General features: G+C 53.9%; 1 protein-coding gene across 3 annotated transcripts in view; it reads right to left on the bottom strand.

Annotated features, from left to right (window-relative positions):
* Positions 1-16,445, bottom strand: part of ALPL (alkaline phosphatase, biomineralization associated) — a 51,106-nt gene that overhangs the window by 17,624 nt on the left and 17,037 nt on the right. The window contains exon 1 of one of the 3 annotated variants that reach the window (XM_008694644.2): positions 6,537-6,646. The exons of 1 other annotated variant lie outside the window; for it this stretch is intronic. The gene's annotated coding sequence lies outside the window, so the exon portion shown is untranslated. One more of the 3 variants, XM_008694643.2, reaches the window with a different exon arrangement.

The following is a 16,445-nucleotide window of genomic DNA, read 5'->3' as shown; positions in this document are numbered from 1 at the left end:
GCTACAGCCTTTAATGGCCCGTGTCCCAAGCACCTCAGAGACAGAACAGAATCTACCCTTTCTTATAGGGACAACCACATTTGCCACATTCTCTTCTAGAACTTGGCATTTGTGGTGAGATATAGAAGCTATAGGGAGGAGCACCTGGGTGGCTCAGCCGTTAAGCATCTGCCTTCGGCTCAGGTCATGATCCCAGGGTCCTGGGATCAAGCCCCACATCGGGCTCCCTGCTTGGTGGGAAGCCTGCTTCTCCCTCTCACACTCCCCTTGCTTGTGTTCCCTCTCTCCCTGTCTCTCTCTGTCAAGTAAATTAAAAAAAAAAAGAAGAAGCAGTAGCAGCAGCAACTATAGGGAACGACACACAGGAAGACTGCCTGCTGAGGCTGCCCATTTCTGGGTGGTGACATTTCGGAGGACTCGATTGCTTTTTCACTGTCTTTTCTCCATTTCCCAAATTTTCTTCTGTGTTGAGATGTTACCTTTAAAATTTTAAAAAGCTGTTAAACACACACACACACACACACACACACACACACACACACGGGAAGGAAATACACCAAAACATTAACTGTGGTTTTCTCTGGGCAGTAAGACTATGAATGATGATTTCCTCTTCTTTTTATTATTATTATTTTTAATTTTCCAAATTGCCTAAAATGAGCATGTATTCGATAGCATAGGAAAGTTTAAATTGTGGTCATCGTGTCTGGATCACAAGGGGTAACCCCAACTGCAGCTGAGAAATGGACCAACCCCACTGTGTATAAATGCGGAAGAGGAGAGACTTCAAATAGCAAGCGTTTCACAGTAAAATGTTTCCACCAAAACCCGAGATACAAACGATTATTCCATTTGCTGCGGGAAACAGCGGTGATGTGTATCTCTGCTGTTGAGTGTCGCCGCAGATAAGAAACCACTCGGCCACTAGCAAAGAGGATCTCAATTCAACCTTAAAAATGTGCGTGCTGGGGACACTGGGGTGGCTCAGCTGGTTAAGAGCCCGACTCTTGGTTTCTCTTAGGTCAGGATCTCAGGGTCATGAGATCGAGCCCCGCGTCAGGCTCCCATGCTCAGCGGAGCATCTGTTTAAGATCCTCTCGCTCCCTCTCCCTCCACCCCTCCCCCTGCTTGCGCGCTCTCGCTCTCTCTCTCGCTCTCTCTCTCAAATACATAAATCTGAGGGAAAAAAAGTACACACTGCATTTCAGTGCCCAGGTGAAGGCTCACTGGCACCCTACCCACAAAACACCGGGCATTCACCAAAATCGCCATCCAATTGCACCCTTATGCTTTCCCGCCCCCTTCCGCATCCACCTGGCTCCTTGATGGGGGGCAGCGGGGCAGGCAGGACCTGAAGGGAAACACTACCTCTGACATCTACCAGCACTTTACTCTGACAGGTATGATTTCTGATTTCTTTGTACTCTACCATTTTCAAATGTTTTTTGTTTAATATTTTATTTATTTGAGAGAGAGACTGAGAGAGAGAGAGAACAGGAGCGGTGGGGAAGGGGTAGAGGGAGCAACGGGCCCGATGTGGGGCTCGATCCCAGGACCCTGGGATCATGACCTGAGCCGGAGGCAGACGTTTAACCGACTGAGCCCCCCAGGCACCCCTTTTTCGAATGTTTCTAGAGTAAACCCTAACATCAAAGAGAATGCTATTAAACTGATAAACGATATCAATACATTACAGTATTATTCCAAATAGCTTAAAAACCGAGTCACCTCTTTCAGGAAGCCTCCCGGACGGCCACTCATTCCAGGTATCTGAACTTCATACCACCTCCATCACTGTGTGTACGTCCCTGTTTTAAAAGTAATCCTTTTCTGGTCCATTTCCCCCACCACACTGGGAGTTTCTAAGAGCAGGGACTGCCTTGTCTGTCCATACTTCAGTGCTTGGCAATATTGGTAAATACTGACATCAGTTGAAAGCCAATACTCTAAGGAGGGAGGCAGGGGGAAGGGAAGTATCACCTCCAAATCCTTCCTTTGTGTGTGCAGAGAAGTGCACCTGTTGGCAGGTGCATGGGGTATAACTAGGACATCCGTTCACTGCCAGGGGGTGTAGACTAGTACAACTCCTCCGGAAAACGGGAGGCATCTACCAAAGCTGAAACGTACATATGCCCTCTGACCCATCCATCTCCAACAGAAATGCACACATGAGTTCAACAGAAGACGAGTCCAAGAACATTCGCATCAGCCCTGTTTGTAACCACCTCAGAACTGCTCCACCTTCAGAAGGATGGAGAAATACGTTGTGTGAGTTCACAGAATGGAAATCTACGCACCAGCGAGGATGGATGATCGATAACTCCACGCAACGACGTGGATGAATCTTGCCAAGGGAAGTCGATTGGAGGAAGTCAGTCAAAGAGCACAGAAAGTAATTCCCAAGATACAAAGTATAAGGACAAAGCCAGGTGTTAGAAGACAAGATAAAGGTTACACTTGGGGGCGTGGAGACTGAAGGGGGCACAGGGGACTTGCGACTGATCTGCGGGCTGGCTATGTGGGTGGATTCCGTCTGAAAATCCAACAAGCTGTCCATGTATAATAGACACTTTTCTGCATGAAAAGTGTGTATATTCTACTTCAAGAAGATAAAAACACCACTAAGAGCTTAGGCAAACAATCTGTAAACACAGACAAATGCAAATGACTGCACGTCACTGTTTATGAAGACTTCCACCATGATTTCTCACTAGTAACCCCTACAGCGGACAGAGGGGGGCTGTGCTCTCCTTCGCAGGTGAGAAAACCAAGACTCGTGATAGTTTACGACGCACTGAGAAATAGGACTTAAGCCTCTCTGCCCCTCGGGCCCAAAACAAACAGGGAAATGAGGAAAAATAAAAGTCAAGGGTGGCCCCAGGAGATCTAAAGGGCTCATCCGGCCTGCAGGACTATTCTTATGTCTCTCTTCTCCATCGGCCTGATGCTCGGGAGAGTAAACACCATTTTCCCCATCGTTGAGTCCCCAGCCCTGTGCACACAGACGCAGCTCTGTCAACACTAACTTCATGAAAAGCCTCAAGATTCAGGCTGGAATGCTCTGAATTTTGGCCCCAGGGATGTGGCCTTGAGACCCCCTGTCCTAAAGACAGACAGGTGCCTTCTCCTCACGCTTTCTCCCACTGCCTCTGCCTGAAAAGGAGAAGGGGCTGGAATCTAGGAAACCCTTCAGAAGCCAGAGTCTGCTCTGCTGGCTCCCTCTCTTGGCCCCCACCCCCACCCAGAAGCTCCAAGCCTGCTCTCTGGCAGCCCTGGTGATGGGCACGGTGGGGCCCAGTCTGGGGCTGCAGGGGCCCCGGCAGCCCACCACCCTCTGCCAATACTCTACTAGCTCAGAACGGAGCCTCCGAGTGTGTGCCAGCCCCACCGCCCCCCACCTCCCAGCTGGACCGTCTCTGCCAGGCTCCCAGCTACGTGCTCTGATTACTCATGACACGGACGCAGAAGCCCTAACTGGGCTCTGGCCCCTGGAGAAAGAGCAGCTACTTGGCAAGTCAGGGGAGGGAGCAGAGGGGCTGAGCCTTGGCCCTGAGGACTGACTCAGCATACCGGGGGCAGAGGGCATGGGAGCCCCTTGGAGTCAGGCAATAAGCCAGTCATGGGTGGCTGGGTCCCAAAAGGTCCAGGGCAATTGGCTGAGACAATTCACTACCATTCCTTGGGCACTCACATGCTACCGAACACTGAACACCGTGCTAACAATCCATCTGGGTCTGTCTTAATCCTCACAGCCGGTGTCATTAGCCTGTTTTACAATGTAGGAAACTGAGCAAAGGATCTCGGCTAGCCCGTGGCCAAGTGCAATTCAGTCCCCGGCTGACTCAACCTCTCTGGGCCTTGGCTTCCCCACCAGGGGTAGGGAGAGAGACCAGTGCCCACTCTTTCTCTGTCCCACAAGAGCAAACTGTAGCCACATGAGTTTCGCAGGAGGTCCAGGCGGGAGGGAGTCAGGCCCCGCGAGCTCTCCTACCTGAGTGGCCTGGCCAGGCGGCAGGTGAAAAAGCAGAGCAGGCTCAAGGCCAACATCAGGAAGATGAGGCTGAGGACCGCTGTGAGGACCACGTCCAGGGTGGGGGACGGAAGAGCCATGCTGGGGCAAAGAGGGCCCCACGGAGCACCCTGTACGCACCCAGGCACACTAGACTTGGGCACTCACTCCAAAGCCCTGGGTCAGTGGCTGTGACCTGGCTTTGTTCCTTGTGGGTAATCTTTTGGGGATTAGCCTGGGAGGGATGAAACGGGAGGGGTGGGGGTGGGGGGTGGGGAACAGCCCATGAAGCTCCCCTCCCCCCAAGCCCGGCCTCCCTCACCCCATGCTTGCTTGTTCAACTTTGTTCATTCATTCTTCATTCCCAAACATTTAGTGAGCACCAGCTGTGTACCTGGCTCTGGTCTAGGTACTAAGGACTCATTGGGGGAACAGGGTAGACACAGTCTCTGACTGTCCTGGAGATTCCTGACCGGCCAGGGTAAAAAAAAGCAGCTACTATGCAGTGGCCATTGTGCTGGTCACCCTGTGGGATAACAGCACAGACGGCAGCGGATCCCCGGCTGGCCAAGGCCATGATCGGTGACTCCTCTAAAGCAGGGACAGTGGCCGTTCCATCCCATTTACAAGCCCAGGAATGAGACTGCCCTGAATCAGCCAGAGGGGGGAAGTGATGTCCAGAGTAAGAGGGACTACCCTTATTGAGCACCCACTGTGTGCCTGGCCCCGTAAGACAGGCATCAGCATCCCCGTTTCAGGACGAAGGAAACAGAAGCTCAGAGGGGCAACGTTAGAGCTGGGCTTTGAACCCAGATCTGCCAGCCTCCACAGCCTGTCACCCCAACCCCTGCACTTCCTCTGAACTGGGATAACATCAGCCCTGCAGGACAGCAGCCTTCAGTAAAATCCCCAGCTATCCCCGGAGAGTCGGCACACACAGGCTGCAGGTAGCTGAAGATAGTGCCTGCCTGAAGGTCCCTTACGGCTTCCGAATTCTCCCTCCCCATCTCCATCTCTCTTGGGTCCCAACAACATCTCATCAAGCCGGGATGGGGTTACAGTTCCCATTTTATAGACTGAGAAACTGAGGCTCAGAGAAGTGAAACCACTAGACATAGCCAGAGCCTGGACACAACACAAGCTGTGTGCCTACGAGACCAGGCCTTTTCTAACTATGCCTCCTGCCACCTGGGACACCTCAGACCACATGGTACAAAGCACCCAAGGACAGGGGAAGAGGCTTTTACCCTTTCATGCCAAGAGGTCCCCTCCTTCTGTTCCCAGAAGGGCCATTAAGCTCACCATGGAAATAGGAAATCCAGTGGTATGACTCCACAAAAGCCTTTGCTTTCTCAACAGGCCCTTAACTCAGATTGCGTCAGACCCTCACAGCATGCCAGTGATCCAGGCAGGGTTGGCTTATTGGCTCCATTGACAGATAGGGAAACTGAGGCTCATGAGTAAGGTCATTTGGCCCAGCTATCACAAGGCCAGCACGTTTGGGCCAGGCCCCAGCCCCACCCCACCCCACCCCCAGCTGTGTGACGCCCGGTCAGTCCCCGTACCTCTGAGCTTACACCCATCGTCCACGTGCTCCAGACACTGAGTGGGACATACCTTGACCTCAGTTTAGCCCCTGTTATCAACCCTGAGAGCGAGATCATTTGTCTCCCTTCCCAGGGGAGAGAAGGGAGGCCTGGGCAGTAGTGGGGGGCAGGGCAGACACAGTGGTGGAGATGATCCAGGCTTACACAGATGGAAGATGTGCAAGAAGGAAGATGACCACACCCTGCATAGAACCCCTCAAGGAACCTACCTGGGGGTCACCCCTGCTCCAGGCTCTCTCCATCACAGCTCACCCAGAGACCCTCCCTGCCCCACCCAGCTCCCCAGGGCCTGGGACAGCTCTAAGACTCCTCCACCCTCCAGCCTCCCAAATCAATAGGAGACCCAAAGAGTGTCACTTATGCTACCCAGCCTTACCCCGCTGGGCCAGAGGGCAGTTCCTGTCCTTAGGGAGCCTCCAGGCTAGAAGTCACAGCCCTGGAAAGTCTGCTTAAAAAAGCAGATTTCCCCAAACCGGGCCATAAGAATCATGTGGGGGCGAATGCAGCTGGGGGCTGGGGCAGGGGGGGAGTCCTATTCCCAAGTGGTTTCCTGGGGAGGGGGTCAGTCTGGGAAAAGTATGAGGGTGATGGAGGCGTTCTTCACAGTGATCGCGAGGTAGCTAGAAGTGCGTGTTTGTATCTGTACAACTCCAGCCAGGGGCTACGAGCCCCCACCCTGCCTGTATTGCTAGGTGCTGAGGACCAGAGAAGCTTTGCGTGAAGGGAGCATAGAGAAAGAAAAGGGTGTGGCTGATTCAAATATAAAAGGAGATTAAAGAGACACACCAACCCCCAAATTCCCATTCTCCCCACAGGACCTACCGAATCATTCCGTGAGCAGACGAGTTTAGGAAACACTGCTTTGCAGACTGTCCCATTGCCCAGATGGGAAGACTGAGGCCTAAAGAGAAAAGACTTACCCTGGTTGCCCAGCTCCTTCCCACGGACACACACAGGGAACAATCAGAACCAGAACAGGCGGAAGCCAGCGCCCTCTGGGCGTCAAGCTGGGCCTTCCTGGCTCTTTGAAGGAGCTGTGGCCACAGGAAGTGCTGAGTGTTCCCTGAGCTGCCGGCAGGCTGGGGACCGGGGTGGGGGTTGGCGGCCCACTACAGCACCGAACTGGGCTGTAGCAGCTGCCTGGGGAGGAACATCTCAGCTGCAGGGTCAGAGAAAGGGGACATGGAATCCCTCTCTCAGCCAAGCCCAGCGTCTCTGGCAAGCTTTGCTGGCCAGGACTTTATTCATTCACTGATGTGAAGTTATTTATGGCTTCCATGAAACAGCCTCTGGGTGTAGGGTTCAGGAAAGAATGTGTGGTGGTCAAAGTGGGCTGCAGGTCAGACCCAAGGAGGGACTTCCCCAGAGGGCAGTGGGCCAGATGCTGGGGACAGGGCAAAGCTCAGCCCTCCAGCTGTTGAAACACTCCTTCTGGACAGAAAACAGATACGCGCGTGCCCGGGGAGGCACAGTGTTAGCCCCACTGGCTGCCAAGCCATTGCGTCTTTAAGGCTCAGCTGAGACACCAGCTGTCCCCTGAGCAATTCCAATCTCAACATCTCTGTACACAGTGTTCCCTGGTCTAGAATGTTCCCTGCTCTCCACTCCATGAAATCTTCCCATCATCCGTCCACCTTGATAGCTCTTCAGAGCTGCCCTGCACCCCACCTCAGCCCATACAGCGGTTCTGGCTCCTTCCCAAGCTCCCAGAACCTGGGGCACTCAAGACCTTGGTCACCCCATCAGTGCCTTAGGGAGCCACTGGTTGTCACCCCCTTACCATGGTTTTGCTGATGGTGGCAGCCCCATGCCGGCAGAGCCGGGCACACAGCCGGGCGGCCAGAGAATGTCGGCAGGTGGGGGTGAGGGTGGTGGGGTCACGGGGTGAGTGGCTGAAGATGCAGCCCAGCAGCAGGAACAGCGAGTCCTGGAGCCAGGCCACCGGGCTCAGACCCTGCCTCTGCCCCCGCCAAGCTAGGTAGCCAAGGGCCACTGGCCCCACTCCTGTGTGTCTTGGGCTTCTCATCTGCAAAGTGGGAGACTAACAGGAACCACGGGGTTGTTGTAAGGATTGCAGGAGTTAATAGACGGACGGGTTTAAACAGACCACAGGGCATGGTAAGTGTTGGGTGACTGTTGGCCAGCAGCTGGCATTAGGAGTGGGGGAGGATGGACGGATATGCAAAGGACGGGCAAGAAGAGGGGCGCGTGAGGGTGTGGAGCAGAAAATGGAATGACCGTTCTCTGAGCACTCGGCCAGGCAGCTAGTTCTCCCAGGGCTTTCCCAAGACCCGCTTGTCTGGAAAGCCCCACCAGAGACCCACTGCACAGCTCTGAGTGGCAGGAGGAGGGGAGTATTTAGTGAAGGGGAAGGGGGCGAGGTTCCAGTTCTTCAAGTCGAGGAAACCACCCACCATGAAGCTTGACGTGTTCTTTTCCTCTTGAAGGGGAAAGACAGAACATTCAGGAATGGCCAGGAAGGTTCCATGGATGGAGTGGGAGGAAGGCCAGGCTGGAAGGATGAGGGGATTGAGATGAACAGAGACAGAGGGTGCCCCCGACAGGAGAACAGAGGGGGTGGCCCAGACCAGCCACAAAGGGCTCTGCTCGAGGAGCCCGGCCCGGTCGAGAGCACGTCCTGCGAGTTGCTGCACACAGACACGCTAGCCCATCTTCCAGGTGCAGATGTGGAAGCTCAGTGGCATCCGCCACTTGCCCGAGGCCACACAGCAAGCTGGAATCAGAGGTCCCACAGGCCTGGGTTCCAGAGCGAAAGCTTTTCTGGGGCTCCCGGGGGCATCTGGATGGTCTGGATGCCACAAACTGGCTCTGTGGGCAGAGGACTGAAGCCAGTCAAGGTCCAGCTGGTGGGAGGAGAGCAGACAGGGCATGGGGGCGGGGGGATGGCAGGGCCCAGAAACCCATGCCTGGGGCCTGAGGGGTGGCTGAGAGCCTGGGTGGAGGAGGTCAGGGATGGTTGCTCTATGGGCACACAGGCTTCCACCAACCCACAGAGAGGACATGGAAGCGCGGGGGCACGTGCTGTGTCTCTGAGCTGTTTGCCACCACCCCGTACTTGGGGTACACTCAAGCACTCCTGTGGCAGGAGCCCCTCTGCTACCAGGACACTGGACTGTCCCATCCTCGCTCTCACAATTGACAAGATGAAAAGGCAGGCACAGGGAGGGTACACACCTCCCTAGGGTCACACAGCCCATCAACAGCAGGGACAGGTCTCCACAGGAACCAGCTACGAAGTGGGGACAATGACTACTTGGAATTCCAGACGTTAATGAATTGTGTCACCTGAAGAGAACCATTCCAACTGCGCCCATTCTAAAAAGCCCTCTGTCACACTCTGTCATTGTGTTCCGGATAACGGCAAGCCTATTCACGGCCCTCACCGGGGGCCAACCATTGCTCGCCACACGTTACCTCCATCCACTCGTTTAATCCCTACCACCCCCTGCCACGCAGGCACTGTGACTACCCCCATTTTACAGGTGACAGAGCAGAAGCACAGACAGGTTAAGGTCCCTTGCCCAAGGTCGCAGAGCCGGGAAGGGGCCGAGCCAGATTTCAACACGCCTTGCGGATGTTTCTGTCTCCCAGGGCCAAGCGTCGCGCAGCCGGCCAGCCTGGGAAGGAACCAGGCTTGCTCCAGCTGCGGCGTGGGTATGACGCGTCTGTGGATGAATGGACCATGTGCAGCTACTACCCGGCTCAGGCTCCCTGCACACTCATCCCCTGTCACCCCAGTCCCCTGAGGGCGGGCTTCCCCTTAGCCCTACTTCACAGAAGAGAGGGGAGGGAAGGGGAGGTGAGTTACAAGAGGTCACGTGGCGTGAGTGAGCCTAGACAAACGCCTCCTCCCCACCCCACCGCACCCCTACTCCAGGGGGTCCTCCCCGGCTCTCCCCACTCCCCACCCCCGAGGCCCACGCACCCTGGCCGCCTGCCCCTGGGAGAGGAAGCCGCCAATCCACAGCCCCCACGTGGGCCCTGAGAGGGGCCGCGACAGCTCGGGACGGGGCAACAGGCAGTGAACTTGTAACCCGCTGGGGAGCGGCCAACACAAGCAGCATCCCTGGGTGGCATGTGCAGGGGGCTTGCGAACGGCGTGCTGGCGTCAGAGCCCGGAGTACACGCATGTTCCCAGAGATAGCGCGCTGCAGCTGGCCCTGGGTAAGTGCGTTCCTCACATTCCCAGAGAACCTTCCAGCAGGAGGAGGAGACTCCTGCCCCTGGTGCATTTGCCCGTGACCCCAGGAGTGGCAGGGCAGGGAGACCGCCTGGCCCTGCAGGAAACCCGAGCCCATGGAAGCCAGGGTCCCACCCGAAGGGTGCACAGCTCAGCAGGGTCCCCATGGCATACGGGTTTGGCGACCGGGGGCACGTCACTTCATCTTTCTGGGCCTCGGTATCCTCCCTTGTCCCAGGCAGACCATCGCCGCGTGTGCCTATGTCACTGTACAATTGTAAGCATGAGAATGCAATAAACCGGAAGAGAAAGGCCCAGGGCTTGGCACATTAAAACACTCAGCGTTAGCTGGTAGCAGTGGGCAGAACGAGCATGCCAGGCCCCGTTCGAAATGCTTCACATGCACTGACTCGCCTAACCCGCACAGCAACCCTCGCGTATGTGCCGTCATTGCTCCCACGGTCCAGAGAAGTTCAGCAACTGGGCCAAGGTCACACAGCTACAAACAGGACACAATGGAGATGGACAGGGAGAAACTCTTAATGGAGCACCTACTATGTGCTGGAGCTTTTGGTCCCGCCTTCCAAGGATCCTGTGAGGTGGGAATTACCAGCTCCAGGTCAGGAGACAACACTGAGACTCAGGAAGTAGGAGGGAGGAGCAGGGTCACACAGCCATCGCGTGGGAGAGCTGGGATCTGGGCCAGGCCTGGCTGGCTCCACAGCCAGTGTTCTTGCTACTACCCCCATTCCAGCCATCTGCCAGGACAGCTTCCATCACGGGGGGCAAGAGCCGAGGCCTTGGCCACCCCAGGTACAGGGAGCCCCGTGTCAGTGTGCCAGATGGGCCCATTCTGCCTTTGCACGTGTGTGCACACTGTGGAGTCCCGGCAGTGAGTGCTGCGGGACATGCATTGTGTGTGTGCCCAGCCCCTGCCCCACCATCCCAACCACCACCCTAAGTCAGGCTGCTCCCTCCGCCCCGTGACCAACTCCCCTTGGGCTGCCTCCATAAGGGGAGGGGCTTCCCTTGGTCACATTAGCTCCCTCCCTCCCAGGTCAGCCTTTCCGGGTTTGTAACTCCTCGGAGAGGCTGAGATGGGCAGGGGCAGCCCAGGGGTACAAGTCAGGGTCCCGGCCAAATATTCAAGAGCTGTTTCTTCACCTGTGAAGCAGGGAGAATAAGTGCCACTCTGCCTCCAATATCAGCTTCTTGGGAGGAAAGGGACTTTGCGAACTGTGAAGTGCTGTGCAGACAGCTTTCCTCTGATGACCATAGTGGATATCTGCTGTAATCTCTGGCCACCCGGGATTCATTTCCCCTTCCCGACAATACCGTTGTTTCCTTGGACAGCAACCCTCCCCCTTTCAGCCCTGTGGTCTGAATGGGATTGATCCCCGCCCCCAGCAGCTCCAGGTGGGTCCTGATTGGCTTAAACTAGAAGACGCTCTCCACCTGGAGGGTGTGTTGTAAGGGTGAGGCAGTGGGGAGGAGCACGGCATGGAGCCTACAAATGGAGCAACTCCTTAGAATCTGGAGTCTTGGGTAACACTGCTTGAGTCCCTGGATACAGCCATGCCTGAAGCTCGCCTCTGAACATCCAGGTTACATGAGCCAATTAATTCCGCTTATTGTTTACTTTGGATTTCCTGTTTCTTGGAACACAGTCTGACCTTAGAACTCTAGTTCAGTGAGGTCTTCTGAGGCCCTTATAATGTAAGCAACCACATCGTGTCATACTCAGCCAGCTGTTCCGACCAAAGGAAAAAGCTTGCAAACAAGTTAAAGATGGGTCAATCAATTTCAAGTGCATGGTTAAATAAGAGTCCAACTGAATACAAGTTAGGGTTTCTTTTTGGAACCTGTAAACTCTTGGACAAGACCTGTCTAACAACCCTACCATAGGCAGGACTGAGACCCTCCCCTTCCAACAGCTGTTGTTAGTGGAGTTTAACTCTTTGACACGTTCCAAGTGTCTACCATGTGCCTGGCCCTATGCTCGGGGCTGCAGGTGCAAACTGTGCCTTGGGGGCCCTTCAGTCTAGTGAACACATTTTTACTGGGTTTTATACAAAAGCCCAAGATCCTTCTGCTGAAGAGGGGCAAGGCCAGGCCATGCTCTGGGATCTGCCCGACTCCAGACCCAGCGCTTTTTCTCCCAGCCGTTGGGGTGCAGAGTTGGCACTGGGGCTGTCAGCTTGTGCTGCTCAGGAGAAGTCAGAGTGGTTTAAAGAGCTGAAGAAGAAGGGGGCGCTGGGCTGGCTCAATCAGTAGAGAGTGTGACTCTTGATCTCAGGGTCATGAGTTCAAGCCCCACATTGGATGTAGAGAGTACTTAAAAAATAATAATAAAATAAATGCAATTTTAAAAATCTAAAGAAGAAAGCCAAGTTATCATGGGCTTCCTGTTTGCCTGAGGCTCTTGGCTCCGTGAGAAGCCCAGTGCTCGACCCATCCAGACTGACTATCCTATGGGACTCTGCTCCTGCAGGCTGTGGCCAGAGAGGGACCAGGCACCCCCCAGAAATCTAGACTCCAAATGCTTTCACAGGCAGCCCCAGGCACCCCAAATGAGCTGTCCCAGCCTCTACCCCACATCTCTAAGATCCAGCTGATACTGACCAAGCACAGCCTACATGCTAGGGCCTTCCCTACTTGTTATTCAACCAATATTCGGGGAACTGCTGTTTACTGAGCACCTACTATGGCCGGAGGATATTCTAGGTGCTGAACAGAACCGCCCAAATCCCTGCTGGGGTAAGCAGACAACAAAGAAGGAACAAAGTCGGCAGGATGCCAGGTGGTGCTAAGCCTGACGGAGAAAAAGGAGGCAGGGAGGATGAAGGGATGGTGGTAGCAGTTTTAAATAGAGAGGTCAGAGAAAGGCTCACGCAGAAATCATCTCGCTGTGGGCCCTGCAGTAATCCCTCGCAGCTGAACATGTGATTCCCAAACTGCAGATAAGGAAACTTCCGGAAGCTTCAGGATTAAATCTGGTGTCCGCCTACATATGCTAATCTAACTGGGAGCTGCTGAGCTCCCCATGCCCTCTCCCCTAACTCTACCAAATGCAGATGCTGTGAGCAACGCTCCGAGAGGCAAAGCCACAAGCCCAGACCCGCAGGAGCACGGAGAGGCCGGGGTGCAGCCCCGGGGCCACCCTCTGCGGCTGCCTCTTCCACGTCCGCAGGCCTCGCCTTCCATCTTCAGCTCTGGGCTTGTTGAAACTCAAGCCTCCTCTTTGCTGATTCCCTGTCCTCCAAGAGTCCCCCTCCCTTTCCCAGAGCCCCTTTGGCTCTCTATCCCAGGTCATATGAGCCCCTGATTAACTTCTGGCCCATCACTAAACCCACATTTGTGTGAAACCTCCTGAAGACATCTGCGCATGGCCAAGGGCGGGCAGAGAGCTGGAATACACGTGTAAGGGGGTGGGAGCTTCTCACTGAGCGTTCCCATCTGGATCTGTCTGGGAATCCCCAAACCCCCCGCGTACTCTTCCTCACCACTGGAGCATAGCGGAAAGACCTTGGCCATGGAGGAGGCCGACATGGGTTAGCCTGTGCAACTCTGAAAGTGACTCTGTGTCTGGGGCTGCAGGTTCCTTATCTGTCAAACAAGGTTAGTCAACCCCGTCTTGCAAGGTTGTTGTAAAGATAAGATGCCAAGGAGTATCTGTGAAGAGATGAAACTCAATAGAAAGTGTATTTAGACAACATTTAGCAGCGCCTGGCAGACAAACAGCAAGAAGTTGTTGAACTGAATAGAGAAGGTTGCATAACGGTGAACCACCACCAGCCGGAGCACAATAGCTGCATTTATTATGCTCCTACCCTCTGAGGTAGGCATCCCCAGGGGGAAAAAAAAGCACAGAGAGGTTAAGTAACTTGCCTACAATCACACAGCACGCAGTGGTAGGGCTGGGACTAGGAACCCGGAAATGTCCACCTGACCGTGAAAGTTTGTACGTGCAAAGTACAAACTTTCAACCATTATGCCAGGTTAGTAAGCTGAGACACTGAAATACAGTGATTCAGGGCTGACCCAGGAAGGGATTGTGGGCAGCCCCACTTCAGAACCTTCGCTCTTAACAACCCCATGAGCCTGTCAGAGCCAAAAGGGACTCCAGGAATAATCTACCCTGACACTCTCGTACTTTTTCCCCAGCACGTTTCAAAGTCCAGAGAGGTAGTGTGACCGTCCCGAGGTCAGCCAGCCAGTGCGCTGAAGAATCAGGACACGCAGGCAGGTTTCCTGACTCCAGAACCCCGTGCCGTCACTGTCACTGAACATCACACTGACCACGAGGGGCCATCAGGGAAGGGGTCTCAAGAATGCACAAGAATTTTTCCAGCAGAAGCGGAAGGAAGGCAGTGTCCGCAGAGGAAACAGCCCATGCAAAGTTCTGGGGGCTGTGAAAGGTATTTTGGTTGGAGAACAGTGAGCTATGAGGTGCATGCAAAGGTCGGGGCAGGGGCAGATGATGGGGTTGGTTTTTCATATTAAATATTATTAAATATTTCCACTTTGTTCTCTTATTATTTTAAAAGATCTTATTTATTTGTCAGAGAGAGTGCACAAGCAGGGGGAGCAGCAGGCTCCCCTCCAAGCAGGGAGCCCAATGCAGGACTCGATCCCAGGACGCCAGGATCATGACCTAAGCTGAAGGCAGACGCTTAACTGACTGAACCACCCAGGGGTCCCGCGTTATTTTTGTTTTTAATACTTTCTTATTCTGTTCTATGCTGCCAACATCTTTTTCTTTTTCATGCTTCTAATGCTTATTTAAAATTATTAATCCGGGGTTGCCTGGGTGGCTCAGTAGGTTAAGCCTCTGACTTCAGCTCAGGTTCATGAGCTCAGGTCATGATCTCAGGGATGGAGTCCCGCATCCCCGCCCTCTCTGTGCTCAGCAAATCCCTCTGACCCTCCCCGTCTCCTGCTCAAAGCGCATGCTTGCTATCTCTCAAATAAATACAATCTTACAAAATACAAATAAAATTCTCGGTCCATCTACTCTAATATCGCGGACTCAGCGGTAGCCCTCATCACTGCGTTGTTTCTGCCGCAGCCCCTGTGCTGCAGCTGGGGGCGCAGCGGCTGGCCGTGCAGCGGGAGCAGGCATGACACACACTCTTAAAACTAACAGAAGAGAACACATCTGGCTCCTGGACCCTCTTCCTCAAATTAACACTCAAGTCACAAAACAGCAAAACACCAAAACGTCACTAAGCCTAGGAAATTATGAAGAAAACGGAATCTCCTGGGGAGATGGAAGGCGGTTTTAAACTGGTGGATGCAGGGGGTTGGTGCTGCAGCCAGGGAAGGAGTGGGAGATAGTCTTCAGGGTGGTGGAAAATATTACAAGAGAAAAGAGAATTGGTTTTGACCTCTGCTCTTACCTGTTTGCATCAAGCCTTCCCCAGCACGCCCACTGCCCTGGAACGACCAAAGCCAGCACTCTCGCTTGGACATGAGCGTCTGCTCAGGCAGATGGCCTGAGTGTCTGCTGGAGTGAAAGCAGGGGAAGGGGCGCCTGGCTGGCTCAGTCAGTACAGCACTGGACTCTTGATCTCAGGGTTGTGAATTCAAGCTCCAAGTTGGGTTCAGAGATTACTTAAAAGTAAAATCTTTTTTTTTTTTTTAAGATTCTATTTATTTGCCAGACACAGAGAGAGCGCATGCACGCACAAGCAGGGGGAGCAGCAGGCAGAGGGAGAAGCAGGCTCTTTGCCGAGCAAGGAGCCCGACGTGGGACTTGATTCCAGGACTCTGGGATCATGACCTGAGCCGAAGGCAGATGTCTAACCGACTGAGCCACCCAGGAGTCTCAAAAGTAAAATCTATTAAAAAAAAGAAAACCACACCCAACATCCTTGGAGTGAAATCAGGGCAGCACAGCAGGCAACGTGGGACTGTGGGAATCAAGAGGAAACGGACAGGCCTCCAGTCTCTCCACCACCCCCTTCCCTTCCAGACCTCTGGGCTGGTGGATTCTGACCTAACCAGATAGCCCCCTTCCCTGCCCGCTGCTTCCTGGGGTGCTGGAAGTGAGGCCCAGTCCCGGGGCACTGGGTTACCTGGGGAGGGGTGTGGCAATGCCAAATTGAGGGTCTTCATTCCAGGACTGTCATCTCCTTGGGCTCACTGGTCAGCAACTAGGGTCAGGCTTAGATTCCAAGCCCAGTACACAGCACCAGACAGAATAGCTGAACCTAACCCCCACGCACACACACCCGACCCCTGAGAAATGAGATCACGGGTTAAAGAACAGGGAATCCAAGGAACACAATGGCTTCAAAACAAACTGATGAGATAGCACTGCCATCAGCTGTATTCCACAGATGGACTAAGAATTTCATATAAGCATTAGAAGCACACAAAAAGAAGGAAAGATATTAGCAATAAGCAGCAGATCAAGTGTTCGAGGACCCAAGCAGGAATATTCTGTATGAAAAACCAGTTGAAATAATAAAGGTAAGAGGCAGAGTGGAAATAGGGAACAGATACCAGGCGGGGAACACTTCCAGGAAGCCAGGAAGGATTAAGAAACAGAGAAGATTAAAGAGAGGATAAAACATCAGTTAAAGTTAAAACATCAACCCCAGCCCTACTCCATTAATTTGAAATG

The sequence above is a fragment of the Ursus maritimus genome, unplaced genomic scaffold, assembly GCF_017311325.1.
Source record: "Ursus maritimus isolate PB19 unplaced genomic scaffold, ASM1731132v1 scaffold_32, whole genome shotgun sequence".
Taxonomy (NCBI): domain Eukaryota; kingdom Metazoa; phylum Chordata; class Mammalia; order Carnivora; family Ursidae; genus Ursus; species Ursus maritimus.
This window is presented reverse-complemented; position numbering and strand designations above follow the sequence as displayed.